Source organism: Polyodon spathula, chromosome 6, assembly GCF_017654505.1.
Source record: "Polyodon spathula isolate WHYD16114869_AA chromosome 6, ASM1765450v1, whole genome shotgun sequence".
Classification (NCBI taxonomy): Eukaryota; Metazoa; Chordata; class Actinopteri; order Acipenseriformes; family Polyodontidae; genus Polyodon; species Polyodon spathula.
Window position 1 is genome coordinate 33,006,043 of NC_054539.1, and position 20,891 is coordinate 33,026,933.

Consider the following 20,891-nt stretch of genomic DNA (forward strand, 5'->3'; position numbering starts at 1 on the left):
ATAATTTTGCACAAGACTACTGGCCCTGGTTGCCTTTGTATGGATGTAATGAGAAATTAAGCTTTTGTAGGCTATACCTGAAATGTGTAACTTGCATTTCTGATTCAATTGACACCTTTTATAGCCTACAACACACCTTTGATCCTATAAACAAATCCATTTGTTTTGTGTGTGAATTGACTAATGAGGACTAATAGAAGTGTTGTTTATCCTCTAATCCAGATTTACTAATTTTGGTAATGTTTTAGAAAAATTATACATGTGAATTTGGTTTCAAGAAAATGGAAAAATAAGTAATTTTCCTAAGTTAAAAAAAACAACAACAAAAAAAAAACAATTAAATTAAAAAACAATAATAAAGATAAAAAAGAAAAAAATATATTTTGATCTTTGAACGAAATAGCAGACTCCTAAAATATAATAGCTGGAACCAATCACATAGATTTTGAGCACCTGTTCCTATTTGGTAGCACACTACAATAAAGAGCTTAATCCTGAGCTCCATACTAAAGCTCGGGATCATCTAGTCCCCAACCTTGTTCCCCATCTTTTTTCATTGCAAGTGTTACTACACAGCTGGTAATGAAACAGAGATAGCACCGTATTAGCTAGTCCACAACACTGCTATGTACTAAATCAAGTTTGTTGCATCTGACCCATAGAGACTGCTAAAACAGGCAATTACCAAAATCGTTTGCTCTTACTAACTCACCTTTCAGTTTCAATCTCTTGGTGTCCTTTGCTGTCTGTCCTTATATGTTTTAAACATTCAAAACATTATCAAACAAAAATGTAAGCCTCCCAGGGCAATGCATAATTAGAAAGAGGAACTTAAGTAGTTTACCGAACTTCTGAAGACAAAGCTCATGCAAAAACCTGGTTAAATCCCATATATAAAATACATTTTTAAATATATTAAACTATGAACTGATAGGAATGTCAAAAATAGGAAACATTTAAGTTTGGCAACAGGCATCTATCAACTTAATATGGAAGATAATGACAAATAATATTTTGCACGATAGTCAATGTTAAAGGTTGAATGCACTCTTTTAATGCTTTTTTTTTGTAAAACATGTTAGAAGCAAATGAGAATGACAGTTTTAAAGATTAACCTAAGCCTAGTGTATAATACATAATGACAAACAAACTGATGACTGATGGCTTATTGCCCTTTACTTTTTCATAGCATCATTAATCATTGCCAATGAGACTTGTCTTTGCACAAGAGCAACAGAAAACCTTATCACAAAGGCCGGCTCAGGAATTAAATCCCACGAGTCAGTTCCCAGCAACTCCAGTTGCAATCTCTGCTACATTCTCTGGCTCTGGTTTATGTTCTTCCGCTATCATTCAGTATTCCTCCTTCCCAACCTCCCCCACCAGTGCTCAAATGAGAACTCAAATGAGCTGCTAAATACCAAAGAATAAAATCTTGGATCTGTCTGAAGTCACATTTCAATAAGGGCCCCAGGCTTGTTGCTGCATGTAATTATTTCCTTGATCCTTCAGGTTTGTTTAAAATGAATGCATATTGCATGACCTTATGAAAATTGAATATGTTGCACACATATTTAAATGTATTTTCTACCTTCAAATATATTGCCCGACTTAACATACATTTAATACTCAAAATATTTAAATGAGCTGAAACAAATATATTTTAAATATAAGCAATATCACACAAAAACAGACATTTTATACTGTATGTATATGTTACACTCATAGTCAGCATTCGGTCAATCAGCGATAAAAAATAACCATTTCACAATGTGAGCATTTACAAATTGCCAAAGAACAAAAATGAAAGGTTATTTCGGTCTTTGAGCAAATTATGTTGCTCAAATTGCAAAATGGAAAATACCAAAGCAAAGAACGAAGATTGTTCGGTTTTTGAATAAAACAATATCAAATTGCAAAACGTGCTTTGAGCAAATACACAGTTCCTGAACACATTTTGAAGACGTTGAATATAAATTAATTGCAGGATGTTAAATGGGCAAAAAAATAGAAAATCCATGTTTTTTGCTGGGTTTTTTTTTTTTTTTTTTTTTTTTTTCTGTGCCTCCAGCTCACAAAACAGTTTGGAATTTTTGTTTGACAATTGTAGGGTACAAGGGGACTGGCCCAGAATAGTGCCTTTTTCTGGTTGGCTGAGGGGTTTAAAATTTTGGTTCTGAGCATGCTCAGTACAGCTCTTGCAGTTAGGTGTTTGATCTCAAAGAAAAAAGAATTGGCCTTACAACAAAATATTCTTTTTCACAAGGGATTAATCTTCCTTGAGTTCTTCATTCTCGAGAAAATTTAAATAATCTCAAGAAAAAAGAATTTGGACACCCACTGCCGAGTCCTTGGGAGACATTTGCTTGAGACAGACAACACTTCCTGAGGCAGTAGTGTGAGGTACCTCCCTTACATTTTAATTGTTGATATGTTAGTTGTGCTTACATTTGTATTTGGTGGGTAATGGATAGTATTCATTACATGATTTGAATTCATGTATATGACACAGAGGGATTCCCTAAAACAATTAGGTATTAGCCGACTTTTGCTTGTCTAATAGAAAACTATTTCATAATTTCAGAATACATTTACCATTAAAACAGCTATTGAACAACAGTTTATTTTCTATGGATGTGTAAAAAATTATCTTAAATTATCTTTTTTTTTAGTCAAGGAGAAGAACGATAGTCATGTGATTAATGACAGCCTTTTTATGGCTAAATGTAGAAATAATATGAAAACATTTTGTGACTTTTCTCCATTTAAAAATACTGTTTTACCAATGCATATATATATATTGACAGTACAGATTTGTGTCTCTGGCACATCCTTTGCTCCACTTTTATCAAGGGGCCCAATGTGTTCCATGAAAACACACCCCACACCATCACACCACCACCACCAGCCTGCAATGTTGACACGCAGCATGATGGACGCATGTACTCATGTGGTTTTCTCCATACCCAAGTCCTACCATCAGCGTGAAACAACAGGAACCAGGATTCATCAGACCAGGCAATGTTTTTCCAATCCTCCAGTGTCCAGTGTTTTCATTCCTTAGCCCACTGGAACTGCAGTTTCTTGTGTTTTGCTAAAAGAAGTGGAACTCTGTTAGGTCATCGGTTGCCATACCCCATTCGTGTCAAGGTACGACGAGTTGTGCATTCTATTGTGGGTCTTTCAGCAACAGTGTTGTACTGGACTGTCAGTTGACTAACTGTAGCCCGCCTGTTGCTTTGCACAATTTGTGTCAGCCTCCTTTGGCCTCTTTCATCAATGAGCCATTTTCAACCACTGGCCTGCCGTTGACAAGATGTCCTTTGGGTGTTGGACCATCCTTGATACACACGGGAAACTGTTGAGCATGAAAAACCCAGCAGCATTTCAGTTCTTGACACACTCAAACTGGCGCGCCTGGCACCTACTACCATACCCCGTTCAAAGGCACATAAATCTTTTGTCTTGCCCATTTACCATCTGAATGGCACACATACACAATCCATGTCTCAACTGTGTCAAGGCTTAAAAATCCTTCTTTAACCTGTCTCCCCTTCATCTACACTGGTTGAAGTGGATTTAACATCTTACATCAATAAGGGATCACAGCTTTCACTTGGATTCACCTCGTCAGTCTATTTCATGGAAAGAACAGGTGTTTCTAATGTTTTGTACACTCAGTATGTGTATATGAGAGAATTGGTCAGGGATCTGAATACTTTTGCAAGGCACTGTTATATATATATATATATATATATATATATATAGAGAGAGAGAGAGAGAGAGAGAGAGAGAGAGAGAGAGAGAGAGAGAGAGAGAAGACAAGGTAAACATGTTGTGTGAATACATTAAGAAAAACTAATCGTGTGTATTATTGATAAACCTGTGACATGTTTAATCAAATTTACCTATATAGCCAATTTTACATTTTGTGCTCTATAATAGAATATATAGGATCTCTAGCTATACATATATTCTCAAACAGTAAGGAAATTCTAGAACCCTCAGATTTACGAACTGCATAGAACCGCCACAAGGGTCACTGTGACCCATACATTTTTAAGCTGCTTTGTTATGAAAATGAAAGACATACTATCGGATACAACTGAAAAGCTTTATTCATAAACATCATATCTAACATTTGTAATGCAGACACACTTTATAAAAATAAGTAACAAGGCTTTCACTCAGTTGGCATCTTGACAAATCCAAAATCATAGCAATCTCTGTCTCGTAGTCAGTTTAAAACAAAGGCTTGAAATATAAATTTAAATAAATAAATAAATAAACATGTGTGCTAGGAGGAGGCATGTCTTGTTTACTGCATTTACAAAAATAATAGAATATCGTATATTATATTGTAAATTGTAATTGTATTGTAATGCATGGGTCACATTGACCCCCATGACGGTTCTAGGTTGAATTGTTTATAACGTATAATTCTGGCTATGAAACTTCGTCAGGATATTTAATTAATATATTTAGGAAAAGTAAAAAATGGACATACGAAGAGTAATTAACATTTTAAGTGCAAAATGGGTCACAATGACCCGCATGGCGGTTCTAGTGTTAAGAACAGATGTATGACACAATGATATTATCACCTGCAAAAACGGAAGTGTATGAGGTACACTGTTATGAAACTGTGCTCACATGTGTGAGTGGAATGTGCTGTGTCATTTTTGAGAGGGAAGCACCAACGACAACAGAGAACAAAAGAGTTTTTCAGTGTCATACTGGATGAACAAAAAAATACAGTTTAATGGGAGGGATGGCCCACATATACATTGTGCTGTAATATCAGTATGTTTTGTTTTAGGGCTATGTTGGCAGATAGCACAGACATGCATTCTGTACATATCCATCCTTATGCAGTGTGGCTTCCCTGACAAACTTGGTAACATCCTAGTAGGTCTCTAGGGAGCACTTTAGAGGTATTACAGCTAGTGGACCATGATGATCGATGTCTCTTGTGTTATCAGCAGGGAATACAGAGCTTGGGTTAAAAACCTAACATCACATTTCCCAACTTTTGTTGTTTTAATATCAACCCTAACTTATGCATTAACAAAGTTTTTTGCAAAGAATATATATATATATATATATATATATATATATATATATATATATATATATATATATATAATATATTTCAGTAAGTCTGGAGTGTCACATTGTGTAAAACTTGCTTTAAAGCTTGCAGTCATGACACTTTGAAGTAGGAATTAATATGTGTTATATACATAACCTACTCCACACATTCGAATCAAAAACAAAAATAAGTAAATAGATAATTTAATATGAAGTAAAAGTGGAAAAGTCATGATTGCATAAGTATTCAATCCCCTTGCTGTGGCAAACCTAAATTAATTCAGGTGCACAAAATGACCTTAACGAGCCACACAATTAGTTGAATGGCCTCTGTCTGTGTGCAATATTAGTTGTTCTCATGATTTCAGAATAAAAATACTTGTCTCTGTGAGGTTCATTGGTCAGGTAGTGAATTTCAAGCAAAGACTCAACCATGAGGACCAAGGAGCTTTCAAAGCAAGTCAGGGATAAAGTTATTGAAAAGCACAGATCAGGAGAAGGGTACAAAAAAATATCAAAGCTGCTGAGTATCCCTGTGATCACAGTCTACTCAATCATCAAGAAATGGAAGGTGCATTGTACCACAGATCAGGCTGTCCCTCCAAACTGAGCAGCCGGGCAAGGAGGAAACTGGTGAGGGATGCCACTGTCAGGCTAACGACAACTTTTAAAGAGCTACAGTGTTCAGTGGCTGAGATGGGAGAAAATGTGAATCAGTCAACAATATCCAGTCCACTTCAAAAAAGTAGCTTGTATGGCAGGTTGGCAAGAAGGAAGCCATTACTAAAAATAAGCCATATCAAAGCCTGCATGGAGTTTGTAACAAAGCACCAGAGTGATCCTGCAAAAATGTGGCAAAAGGTGTTGTGGTCAGACGAGACCAAATTGGAACTTTTTGGTCTAAATGCCATGTGTTACTTTGGCGTGGACCTAACACAGCACATCTCCCAGTCAACACCATATATATATATATATATATATATATATATATATATATATATATATATATATATATATATATAGGGTGTGCAGAGGACCCATTACTCGTACTCGGAAACCAATAGTCATACAAATACTTGTACTCGATTTACTTGGGTGACATCATCGGAAGAGGGCATGGCTAAAACTGGATGTTTCTTTAAAATGAATCTTCAGACCTAATTTTCACTCAGAAAGTGACCATACAGTAATTTAAAGTTTATTTAAAAATCTTATGTATAGTTTTGAAGTCCTAATGTGTCATTTTAACTCTCCATCAGTGGCAATAATTGACCTCACACAGATTGCGGAAAGGGGTGCAAATGCAAAAGTAGGCAGTAATCAGATACAGTGGTGGAAACGTGTTCATACACACATATATACTCATTCTAAGATAGGAAATTGACATAAGCCTTCTAATTATTTATCTGTAGGGCTAAATCAATAATGTTTTTATCCCAGCTGCCCTGCCACTCTCAGCACTATATTCTGTAAGAAAACAGAATTTATGTTGGTAGCCTGTACATTGTATGAAAGACATATATTTTATGCTCCCTGGATACAAAAACAAATGATAAATAAACATATTTTGTAAGATAAATAACTAGATATACCTCTGTCTTCGTTCATTTTTTATTATTAAACATAATAAATATATGCCCTTTTCATCCTATATGGCTTATTCTATAACTATTTTCTCTTATCGAAATAACTGTATTAACTGCATGGAAGAAATGTGTCAAAATACCAGTAAGTGTACAGCTTTTAATTTTTTTTTTTTATCATTTATGTAGTCCTTTGGATTGTTATTCATAAGAAGATACTGAGAAAACCGCAAACATTTAAAACTGTCATAATTGTTACGAATGTCAGGGTGATCCAAGTATTCTGCACATTCTTATGCCATAAGATGGAAACTAACATATATGCAACATCTTCCAAATACATGTATTCACATATGGCAAGTACAAAATCATCAGATATTTTTTGGGATATATGGGTACCCTTTTCTGCTTTTGCAACCACCAAATACCACTTCCTTTTTTCATGTGATTTAAATGACATGATGGAAAGCGACTCTTGGTTTGGCTCATGAGTTGGATTTCATGAATCAGCACCACTAAACCCTATTATAAGTGTCATCTCTACAGTGGAAAATTAGAAGACTAGTCAACAGTCAGGTGAATTTACAAATCTTGAAAAAGACATATTATTGAAATGTCTGTCAACTAGACTAAAGTTTAGTTAGTTTTGAAAACTTTAAGAATAGCAATTTTAACAGAAATTGTAAGAAAAGCTGGTTAATTTGCTCCAGATACATGACGTGTTGCGTTGGCAGCTGTACAGTGATGTAACAAGAGGAACTCTGTTCAGCACCCCTTTAAGGTTACAAGTTAAAGATGTTGAGCTCACCTAATTATATATGCACAATATTTCCTGGAACTCACATTTGTTTATCTTTTAATCGATTAAATAGGAATTCACTTTTCTACACTGTAATTAAATAAACCATCAAAAGTCTAGAAGATATGAATTTGTATTTAATTTGTCAAGTAATGAATTAAACTCTAGTCTTTGTGAATAGAGTCCTGCATTCCAAACTCATGGCTGGTAGAAAACGTTTTTGAAGCAATTCCAAAAACTGACCGTAAAGAGAATATGGATTACAGTAGCCAAAGTGTCTGCTTATGTGCTTGTGGTATGCTCAAGGTAATGTCTATACTATGTATAATAAATCGTTTATAACCTGAAAATTAAGACACAATTTGTTCTTTACTGTTGTCAGTGATTTTCTTTGTGTATATCATATGTCAGCTTTGAAGACATAAAGTATCTTAGGTCCTCTTCAAAGTGTCACATCCATGCTAGTAAGAATGTTTCTGAAGACTACAGTATTATTATTTTTTTTTTTTTACTTGATAGCTCTTACTTTGTTCATTTCTAGTATGCATCTGGAGATGATCTAAGACTGGTTTAAAAGAGACTAAAGCCAATGGAACTGCTAATTTCAGTACACCAAAAAAACTGTCAAATCTTTCAGCAAAATACCATTATATATTAGATATTAATCATTTTATAAATATTGTTCTAATGCACCATCCTACAAATAGGATAAAACAATGTATTACACAGATAACATCAATTTTATCATTTTAAATAATGATGATAACATCATTATTTTATGGTTATAAAGATAAATCCATAAATGTTATATGGGAGAGACACACATAAGAGATTATATTGTACTATATATAACAAGAAATGTATGTGTCCTGTGCAGACTATTTGTAAAATACTTGTCAACAATATACATGTCAAAAAGGTAACCTACCAAAATTTTGTAAAGTCTTGTACAATTGCGTGATCGGATTATGTCAACGTAATGAAAAGCTCCTTAAAGACGATCCACTTAAGCCATACAGATACCAACTTTTCATATAAAAAAGACTAAACCCGACTTACTTTAACATAAGTCATAGTCTAGGTGTATTTCAGGGGAAGAGATAAGCTCAGACTCTGTCAATTGTGCTTAAACTTTCTGTCTTCACTAATGTCTAAACTTTGTTTTCTTGTCCGACTCAGATGACTTACTGCAATTTTCGTACCTGCTCTGAAGACTTTTCTCATCCTTCAGCGTTCTTTTCTTCTTGCTGCAGCAGCTGCATCATTAATTAATATCTAATCTCCAGCCACATTGTTCAAAGCGTCGCTCCATTATTCAACCACCGCTGCATCTCCATAAAGATCAGCCCTCCACCAAACTTTTTAAAGCTCTGTTCTACAAAGGCATCAACATTCCCATCTTCAGCAATCGCCTTATCCTTAACATCTATTGCAAAGATTTGTTTGTATTTTCCTCCACCTTCAAACAACTACAAGCAGGCACCCCTCCCTGACATTGATCAACAATATTCTGAAAGCTATTTTTGTAAAGGTATTTCTCCTTCGTAGCAGTTAAGTGTTAAAGCAGCAGTAGTGTTCCTCCCCACCTGGTCATTCGATAACAGAATCCTACAATTCTGTTACTCTCTCGTCTCCTTGCAGATGCCATTGCGGCCTATGTTCCCTCAACGTCTGCCTCTGCAGTAGATTGGTCACTCATCTCGCTTGCATCTGTTCCCACATTGGTTTCTGATTTAGCAGCCTACACAATAAATAAATAAATAAATAAATAAATAAATCATAATAGGTAGGAGATAAATGTGGTTTCAATTCCCAGTTCAAGGCAGGAACTCTAGCTTTGTTCTCGTTCTAGTTTCATGCTTTGAAATGTATTACTTGAAGCCTACTCACATAACATCACTTTCAAAACAAACCATTGCTGGGAAAAAAAATGACTCCAATGACACTCCTGCGCTGCAATTTTTCACTGGTGCCTCACAGGCTATGGTTACCATGGCAATGCCCTCATTGAGTTACTATTAGGACTGTTAAGTTGCCATGGTAACCAGGCAGTTTCATGAGACCCTGTGAGCTAACAAATAGAAGATATAAAGACAGAAGACCCTACGCATAATAAAAGGGGGGTTCCATCATTGAGGAGATCCGACAAACAAGTGGTCACCATCTCTGAGATGACCCGACATACGAAGAGGCTCAAGAACTAGAAAGAAAACAAAGTTAGTAGATGTTAGAACATATTGAGCGGGGTGTTTCATCTCTTCAAAAGCCCAGCATTATAGAAGGGGGGGTTCCGTCGCTGAGGAGACCTGACAAACAAGAGGGGTTCCAATGCTTGGGGCCCCCAAATGAATAGAGGCATCAGTACCTGAAGAAAAGAAGACAAGGGATAATGTACGCTAAAGGAGGAGTTTGGCCAGGGGTCCCCTCTGACTCATGGAGAACCCTCCTGTATGAGGTAAATGAAGCGACGCTTAACAAAAGGTTGAAGAACGTGGAATCACTAAGCCCCACAAAGGATAGACCCCCGGCTCCCCACTGAAGACGTTTATGAGAAGAAAAAAGGAGAACTGACAATGCATGTAGAAAAGAAGAAAAGAAAAAACATTTAACACAAAAAGAAATAAAACGCTTAGTGTGACTCAGGGGTTAGTAACTGTAATCTACTGACTATGTGAAGCCCCTCAACACAGTGGAAAGGAAAAAAAACCCTTTAATTTTTATTTATTTTCTTTTTTAACTAAACATTAATTGTTAAAAAACCTCCAAATCTCTTAAATGAAGTGTTCGTAAATAAGAACATATAGAACAGGCCATTCGAATGTTGAATGGTAGCCAACCACATTTAATAGTCTTTTTAGCTTCTGATGAAATATTAATGTAGGAATCCAAGATTTCTGCTGTTGATGAAAGAGCAAGTAAATCGAAATATGAAATGTCCGACCTTGGGGAAAACACAAATTACAAATTAAAATTGTCCTGCAAAGAGAGCGGTGTGTGTTTCTTTATCTGAAAGTTCTGAATAGGGGAACAAATATAGTCGAGTTTAGATACAGGGGGCTTGATTAAAACATCCAATGCCAGTATGATTCCTAGAAACTGCAGTGGCTAAATAGATTGCTGCCATCATTAGATCTTGAGAGATTAAAAGTATTTGAGAACGGTAAAATTGGCAAACAAGAAGAGGCAGGTGATGGCTCTTAATGATCCCACACAGGTGAAGATGAACAGCTGGAATGTAGTGTAGAGTTGAAGAATGGATATCACATAATACTGATGTTGGATTCCAGATAAGTAGACTTTGATAGTGAAAGAGTCCTTGGAATAAAAAGGGAGAATCCAATCTTGATTGAAAGGGGTTGAGGAAATCCATTTTAATTCAGAAATTGTAGAAAAGTACTCAAGTGGTGTAGGATGATCGAATTGAAGGGTGACAGTAGATGCCATGTATCCTGGGCTGAATCCAAGAGATTACAGAGGAGAGATTTAGCTGGATAGATGATTTGATTGCAAAGCTTCCAGAGCCGTTGGATGAGCTGCAGACTTTATGATGGAATCTGGATATCTGTATCTGAGCTAACGAACCGGCCATGATGTTATGAGTACCGGGAAAATGGTGTCTTCAATAAAAAGGATTGGAAACTGCATGACTAGTAATAAAGAGGACCGGTAGAGGGCTAAAGAGAGATAAATTAAGCAAATGTTGGGGCAGATTTAGGCAGGTTGATACAAAGTGTGCAGTGGATCATATCCCTGCAGGCGTTTGCTCTGAGGTTGCTGCAAGACACAGATTTGCTGCAAAACCTGTTGAACTGATCAGGAACAGTCTATGAATGCATTATCCATCATGAGGTAAGAGAATGCTTTCAATTACATTAATAGTTCTTCAATTTCTGCTGGCAACTCCACACCTTAATTATTAGCCTTTTAAAGTAAATATTTCAAACCAGCTCCAGATAATAATTATTTGATTAGAGGCTTTCTTACACAAGGATATAGATACTGTAGCTTAAACACACAATTTGTGTTTGTCATACTACCCTCTAGTATGATTAAACTACAAGAATGCGTTGTAAAATACGCAACCAAGACAATGTCACCACTAGTACCTTTTTTTTCAAAACAAGGTGGGGACCCCAAGTTGAATGAGAATTGAATCAAATTAATATCCTACCCATTATGATGTTGTGCCTCAGTTCATGGGCGCTGCCCCCTCACTTTTCAAACTGGGGGGGGGGGGGGGGCAATATGACATTTTAGGGTGACCAGACTCAATAAAATAACTATATATAAGAAATAAATAACTATATACATACATGTGTTTGTAATTCACATAAAACTTATTTCTGGCATCTAGAAAAACACTTTATGTCAGCAATACCACACTAAGGTACATTGCAGTGCAAATCCAAGATGAGTTTTTTGCGCACAGCCTTTTGGAAGGTCCTTCTCACAAGACAGTGAGAGGGGGAGGATTGGAGTGTAGTTATACGTATCAAACAATCAAAACAAATTAGATAACTTATTACAAATCATTTGGTGTTGCAACAGATATATTTTGCAAAGTTCTACCCTGGTATTTAGAAATGGTGATCCTGACATTTTGGCAATGCCCATTTAGATCATTATAAAGTCATAATCATTATCTACTTTGGCAAAAAAGCTCTAAATACCAGTTTCTGTCAGCAATCATGCACAGAGGCTCTTTGTAACTGTTAGTGCTACACAAAGTAAACAGGTCGTAGAGGTTTTTATGCAGTGGCTTGGTCACGGGACAAGTTTCTTAAAAGGTTAGTGATAACACATTGCAAGAATGGCATTTTTAAGTTGTATTGCATTGATGGACATTCCTGTACATACTAATGTTTAATTTATTTTTATTTGTTGTTTTTTGTTTTTTGACTGTTTTACACACATGGAGAAAAAGTAAATTGACAAGTACTGAGTTAAAACATAACGTAGGTTTGAAGTTGTTTAGTTGTGCATCTGTCCCTTTGGACCATTTTAACCACTTCCATAAGACCAATATTGCATCAGTTCAGTATGAAATAAATAGATACAATGATAATAAAAAAAAATAGTTGAGTTAAATAGAAAGGGAGCTATGGTGTATATGCTTACATTCAACTTTATGATTTTAGATTATCAACATCTGAGTCAAGCACAGGGACAGACAGGGCAGTACACACATTGGACAGTGAAATCAACAAGAGCACTGGAGTTTGTAGCACAAATAGCAGCAGATTAGTTGCGAGCGCGAGTGCTAGTACTTCTTCACAGGAAGATAATAGAGAGAACATCAATGACCAGGGTCAGAATTCTGAGGCCATCTGCAGTGAAGTGTTTCCTACAAATGCAGTCAGACAACAAGCATGCAGTCTCACATCTGAAAACAATACAGTAGAAGATATCACTGATGTGCATCTGTGCACATTTGCAGAAGGAGATGTTCTAAGCTCTAAACCATAATTTACGTTAACATTACAGCCCCACCAACCCAAAAACATGGCAGATCAGAAACAAAAGACAGGCAATAGGGACAATCTTTTTAGTCATCATGGTTTGAATCTTAGAATTGGCTTGTTTGGTGCTTAGAGTCACAGTGTTTTACCACACATGTAAAATGTGTTATGGACTTAAAATGCTGCATTTTTCAAAATGTGCCAATGATGCCTTCACTAAAAACTGTGTGCCCCACATAATGGGGAGTATGTGTCAAGTCCGTTGCAACACTTATTATTTTAGAAACAATTGCCTCATCAGACAGAAGTGAAAGTGAAACAAAAGCAAATGGTTTTTCTGAGGTAATGATAACTTGCCAATTGCTTTATGGCTTCTAAGATTACATTTGAACCAGTGGAAACACTCAAGTGTATTTTACAAACCTCCAATTTATGTGCTGCTGAAGCAAAAATCTCAGTTAAGAAAGCTGCTGAAGTCTTGTTTGCACTTCGATCAGATGAACAATTTGCTACCATGTGGCAGGACTGCCTGAATAAAACAAGACAACTTGATGTAAATGAACCTCGGCAACAACATCTTCCCAAAAAGAGGTTCTGACTCAGCTTACAGCTTCAGCATCCCAGATGACTACTATAGACAAACTTATTTTCAGATTTTGGAAGTATTAATCAAGCAAATTAAGGAAAGATTTGATCAGGATAGCTATGAGATCTATGTGAAGATAGATAGAGAGCCTATTGCTTTCTGCCACAACAATATGTCATTCACAGCATTTGAAGAAGTCATTTCTCATTTTGGAAGTGACTTAGATTTTGAACGACTGAAGAACCAGCTAGCTGTCTTGCCAAAGCTCATGCGTGGAAAAGGTGCCAATTCAGTGCGTTAATTTGCAAAGGAAATAAATGAGCTTTGCCTTGTTGGCCATTTATACTCCGAAGTGGCAAAACTGCTAAGACTGAAACCTGTTATTCCAGCATCATCTGCTTCTGCAGAGAGGTCTTTTTCATGTTTAAGAAGGTTGAAAACCTAACTAAGAGCCACAACAAGTGCTCAAAGACTAAACAGCATTGCAGTGCTCCATACCCACAAGGGTACACCCACAGGTGTACCAACCCTGACATGAGAGAGACTGGCAATGTCTTCACATCAAAAAATTAGAAGCGGAGAGATCTATTTGGAAAATTCTAAAATTATATATATATAATTATTATTTTTTTTTTACTGACGGTGGCGTGATAATACAGATTCGTGATTTATTCTGTGTTATAGGTCTGCTCTGTCCTACATTGTGGCCCCCTGACTTTTGTATCCATGGCGGCACAGCTGCCTCAGTTACTGAAAGAAAGTAGCAATGGATGGCTGCAGCTGGGAGAGTGTATGGAAATAGTGCAACGTGATGATTGAGAGATCTACTGCCGATATGGGTGTGGAGAGACAAGGCTGTGTTGGCACCTTACAATCAGAGCTTTCAGGATTCTGTAAACTTGTTAATCTTTACAAAGACATGCTGGAAATGCATGCCAAGCAAGATTTCTCTTGCAGTCAGAATACTAGATTAGAATTTTGGCATTTTCAAGCGGTCGTTATCCCTATTTCATTATTAAATAACTGACCTAATGTGATTTCCGAAATTATGTTGATTTACAAAAGAATGTTAACACTAGAACCACCAAATTTTCAAACTACCTAGAACTGCCACGTGGGTCACTTTAACCAATACATTTTTAAACTGCTTCATTATGAAAATGAAATACATACTATCAGATACAACTGAAAAGTTTTATTCATGAACATCATATCTAACATTTGCTTCGCAGAAACACTTTATGTAAATGGAAAATTAAACACAATACCTATAGTAAGTATTCACCCCCCTTGGACGTTTTCACAGTTTGTTGTGTTACATCCTGAAATCTTGATGAATTTAAATGGATTTTTTTTTTTTCCTTTGATTTACACAACCTACTCAACACTTTGAAGAGGCAAGAGAATTTATATTGTGAAACAACAGTTAATGAAAAATAAAAAAACCTGAAATGTCTTGTTTAGATAAGTCTCCACCCTCTGAGTCAATACTTGGTAGAACCACCTTTGGCAGCAATTACAGCTGTGATTCTTCTGGGGTGAGTCTCTACCAGGTTTGCACATCTGGATCATGCAATATTCATCCATTCTTCTTGGCAAAATTGATCAAGCTCTGTCAAGTTGGATGGGGATTGTTGGTGAAAAGCAATCTTCAAGTTTTGCCACAGATTCTCAATCGGATTCAAGTCTGGGCTTTGAATGGGCCACTCTAGGACATTCACTTTCTTGTTTTTAAGCCACTCCAGTGTCGCTTTGGCTGTGTGCTTGGGGTCATTGTCCTGCTGAAAGATGAATCTCCGTCTCTGTCTTAGGTCTTTTGTAGACTGAAGCAGGTTCTCCTCAAGAATTTGCCTGTATTTAGCTCCATCCATTTTTTCCCTCTATCCTGACAAGCTTCCCTGTCCCTGCCAATGAAAAGCATCCCCATAGCATGATGCTGCCACCACCATGCTTCACAGTAGGGATGGCGTTACCTGGGTGATGTGCTGTATTTGGTTTGCGCCAGACATAACACTATGCATTTGGGCCAAACAGTTCAGTTTTTGTTTCATCAGACCACATAATCTTTTGTCACATCTTTTCAGTCTCCCATATGCCTTTTTGCAAATGCCAAGCAGGATTTTAAATGGGCTTTTTTTCAGAAATGGCTTCCATACAGGCCAGATTTGTGGAGTACCTCAGCTATCGTTGACACATGGACAGTTTCTCCCATCTTAGCCATGGAATGCTGTAGGTCCTTTATAGTTGTAATTGGCCTCTTGATAGCTTCTCTGACCAATGCCCTTCTCACTCGGTTGCTCAGTTTGGGAGGACGGCCTGCTCTAAGCAGATTCTGGGTGGTGCCGTATACCTTCCACTTCTTAATGATCGACTTGACTGTGCTCCAAGGGATATTCAATGCCTTAGAAATCCTTTTATACCCCTCCCCTGATTTGTGCCTTTCCGCAACTTTAATCCCATTTAAATGCATCCAGATTTCAGGTTGTAACACAACAAACTGAAAACGTCCAAGGGGGGGTGAACACTTCCTATGGGCACTGTAAAAGGCTTTATGTTTAAAATGAGCACATATACACCACGGCTACAAAGTGCAGCTTGCCATATTCCAATTAAAATGACTACTTTCAAGATCAAATATTTCCTTCTGATATATTCACAGTTGCATTTGTGGAACAAAACAAAGGATTGTTGTTTCCCAGGTAGATTGAAAAATAAGCAACTAGGCTTTCACTGAGTTGGCATCTTGACAAATCCACTATCATAGCAATCTCTCTCATAGTCAGTCTACAAACAAAGGCTTGAAATAAAATAAAAACATGTGTGCTAAGAGGAGAAGGTGTGTCTTGTTTAGCATTTACAAAAATAATAGAATATCTCACGTTATATTAAAAAAAAAGACATGTATTGTAATGCATGGGTCACATTGACCCACGTGGCAGTTCTAGGTAGAACTGTTTCTAACTATAATTTTTGCTATCAAACGCTGTCAAATATTTAATTCATACATCTAGGAAAAGTAAAAAATGGACATACGCATACGATTTACAATGGAAGAGTAATTAACATTTTAAATGCAAAATGAGTCAAACTGACCCTCATGGCGGTTCTAGTGTTAATATCTTAATGAGCAGTGCTTCTTGCAACTATTTATTTTGTTTGTGTGGGAATTTAAAAGCAAATCCATGTTAATTATCATAATTTATCAGGAGTTAATTTGCACTTGGAAAAGGAGGGTTTAAATTAATGACAGAGTATATAACTCATCTTGAAACAGAAACTTAACGTGGCTGGGACACATACAATACAGGAAGAGTGTACAGGACAATTTCTTACAGACCACCTAGACAATTCAATATTTGTAATTATGGAGATATTTTAGCCTTTTCTATACTTGTAGTTATGAAAGAGATTTATTCACTTGTTTTAACCATTTGTAAACTTATGGAACATTTGTTGATTGCTAAAATGATATACCGTTATTTGCACCCATAATAATTATCAATGCAACTGTATCCTATTTGAATTTTGCAAACATATGACAGCTGACCACTACTGTAGAACTGAAATCTTGTTATAGGAAACAACATATTAGACTATTACAATAAAGTGTAGATGATTGCGGATTTGTTTGGCTACTTCTAATCATGTTTTGTTTATTTATAAACAACAATATGTATTGTGATAGGCTGGGAGTTCTATCATAATTGTAAAAGCTTAATAAATATATAATGAAGTGTTACATACATGGTATACATGTATAATAACTAACAACCACAAACAAAATGGTGCATACATATTTATTTACAGCCTACATGCTAAATCGTACATGCTAAATACCTCAATCAATCAATCAATCTTTATTTTATATAGCACCTTTCATAATGGACCACCATCACAAAGTGCTTTATAAAATGCAGTAACAAGAAAATCCATAATACTTTAAATACAGAGAAATGCATAATACATGATATGCAGTAAAAAACAATGCATAATACATGATAGTTAAAAGAAATTTAAAAAAAAATGCATAATATATTAAATACAGTGAAAAATGCACAATACATGATAGTAGCATAACACATGAAATAGTAGCAACAACACAGCAGCTAATAGCAGATATCACGCTAAAGAGCATGGAAAGCAAGCGATAACAGGTGGGCCTTGAGAGTAGATTTAAAGTGAGTGATGGTGGGAGCATCACGCATCAAAGCTGGGATAGAGTTCCAAAGAGTCTGAGCCATGAAGCTAAACGAGCATTCTCCAAGTGTGGTGCACTTTTGCTTGGGGATAACAAGCAGGCCAGAGTCAGAGGACCTCAGCTTGCGGGCAGGGACAATATGGGCCAGGAGGTTAAGGAGGTACTCGGGACCTGTGTGATGAAGGGCATTGTAGGTGAGCAGGAGAGTTTTGAAAGTAATCCTGAACTTTACAGGTAGCCAGTTCAGCTGGGCAAGACGGGGGGTGATGTGGTCACATTTTTTACATCTGGTAAGGATCCTGGCAGAGGCATTCTGAACTAGCTGCAGTCGGTTTATGATGCGTGCCAGGAAACCACCATATGGAGAGTTGCAATAGTCGAGTCGAGAGGAGACAAACACATGACAAAGTAACTCTGCATCCGGGAGGGAAAGGTAGGGACGGACTTTGGAGATGTTTCGAAGACGGTAGAAAGAAGATTTAACCATGGAGGAGATGTGGGCTTCAAATGAGAGGTTGCAGGGGGATGGCAGCAGCAGACAGTTTCCAAGGTTCAGGGCAGTTATATTGAGATTCTTAAGTTGAGTTTTAGATCCTATTAGGAGTTCAGATTTGACATCCAGGCCTTGATGTCTTGAATGGAAGCCGAGCGCCGGACCATGGCAGAAGTGCTTCCAGGGTCAAGTTTAAGTAGAGCTAGGTGTCCTCAGCATAGTAGTCAAACATGAGGCTGTGCTGGTGGATGAGGTGACCCAAGGGAAGCATGTAGATATTGAAGAGAAGGTGCCTGTGGAAGAGCACAGCTCTGCTCTTTAGAAATTGGCAGGGATGGGGTTAAATTCCCCTACCTGCCTTGGTTCATTGTGTTCAGGTGGCTGGCGTTGATTAGATGATTAGTTTAATTAACGATCAATCAGCGCCCAGCCACCTGACATAAAAGGAGGCCTCTGCTTTTCATTTAGGAGGAGGGAGCTGAGGAAGCAGGTTGGTGTTTTGGTGTTTGTGATTTTTGAATGTTTTGAATCCAGTGAAAGCATTGCCCAGCCTGGAAACCTTTATTTTTGTGAGAGTATTTTTGCTTTATTTTGTTTATTTTGTGTTTAAGTTGCTTTGTTTTGGCCCTTGTGCCATTTCATTTTTGTGTTTATAATAAAATAGTTATTTTTTTGAACTCCAGACTGTCTCTGGGCCTCTATCCACTCACCAGCCTGCCACAGTGCCCAAGAACAAATCCTTATGGGTCACCACAAATGACAGGGTTTGTGACACCACTGCATTCAGCGTAGAAAACAGACTGCATGCATCCGGATAGGTAAGAGGTCATCCAGGAGAGACAGGGTCCAGAGATCCCAGCACACTTCTAAAGGTGGTCAAGAAGAATGCAATGATCTATGGTGTCAAAAGCAGCTATTAGGTCATGGAGGACAAGCACAGGGGAAGCACCAGCATCAGCATTAAGCAGGAGATCATTCACAATCCGGAGCACAGCAGTTTCACTACTGAAAGCCAGACTGTAGAGATTCAAGCAGATTGTCATTGTCATGAGATGTTTCATCAGCTGACTGGCTACAGCCCTTTAGAGAGTTTTGGAGAGAAAAAGGAGATTGGAGATGGGACGGAAATTTGATAAGTCGGCTGGGTCAAGGGAGGGTTTTTTGAGTACCGGTGTAACTCAGGCAAGCTTAAGGCAGCAGGGACTGAGCCAGAGTGCAGGGGAGGGTTGAGAATATGCATAATGGAAGGAGCAAGATCAGAAGCACAGAGACGGACAAGGTTGATTTCAACAGTAGGCCGGAGAGATCAGCAATGGAGAAAGGGGAAAAGCAGGAGAGGGCAGGAGGGGCAACCGGAGGAGAGTCAAGGTGGTGAAGTAGTAAACTGGGTTTGTGGCGGGAGAGCATAGAATAAATGTTCTCAATATTTCTGAAAGAAAGAGGAGACATCACGACAGGTAAGAGAAGAGGATGGATTTGTCAATGTCAGGGTGTAGGATTTGGTCAATTGTCTTAAAGAGAACATTGGGTTTACCATGTCCCATAGTTATGATTTCCGAGAAGTATTTCACTCTGGCCACCCAAATAAATTCCAACCAATATACATAGATGGGTTACGGTATTTTTTTTTTCTTTTTAACCAAAAAAATATTTCAAAATGCACATTAAAAGAGTATATAGTAAACTGTGGCAAAATATCGCCCCTAATGAGGGTAAATGACTAGTGGGGTTTAATGATTATTTATTTATTTATTTTTAATCCATGCCATCTGCTTTTTTACCCAAAAACCAGATAATCATAAATCAGCATTTTATATGTGAAGTGTTCAAAATAATTGTACATTCTGCATAACAAAATACACAATTTTTAATGAAGTTTACAAATTATACACAAAATAGATATTCTCATTATTTTTTATTTCCATTTGGCTTCTGCTCGCTGGTGGGAGAGCTGTCTCCCTGTAAGCTAGCAGTATTTTTCTCATTAACATGCATTTTGATTAACAAGTTCTCCTTATCTAGTCATTGAGACAGGAAGTGATGTACGTGGCTTGCGACAGTGAAGCTTTTTAATGAGAAATACGTTCATTCATTTCAAAGCATTAACGGACTGATTTAATTAACACATTTCATTTGAAAATCTCTTGCTACTAAAGCTCTCGTTACTATACCATGAGTTTGATACAATAACACTGTTTTTGCTATATGGCTTTTCTGCAGCGTTACCAGAACCTTCACAGTATCACTTTCAAAGACTTACAAGAGTATCAAAATAAACTACTCCACCTTAAGCCCAAACTGTGTGACTGCAACAGTTTTGTTGGAGATAGATATGTTAGCCCAGCAGAAAGGCTTAAAAGTGAATATAGAGAAAAAAGGAAAAAGTAAAGAAATTGAGCCATGCGATTTGTCCAGCAGACAAGGATATTCTCTCACATCACTGTGTCCAAAATCTAGGTTAAAGGAGAGCTGTAGTTCAAGCTATTGATGCTGATGGCATAATTCTGTGCATCTACTACAGCACACACATTCCAGGCCTGATGCAATTATGGGTGCAGAAGGTCGACTTGTTTATACCATGCCATAATATTACAACAGTTCTTGCCATTTAGGTGTGTCATAGCAAAGGGGGTGAATACTTATGCAATCAATGATTTTCTGTTTTGTATTTGTAATTAATTT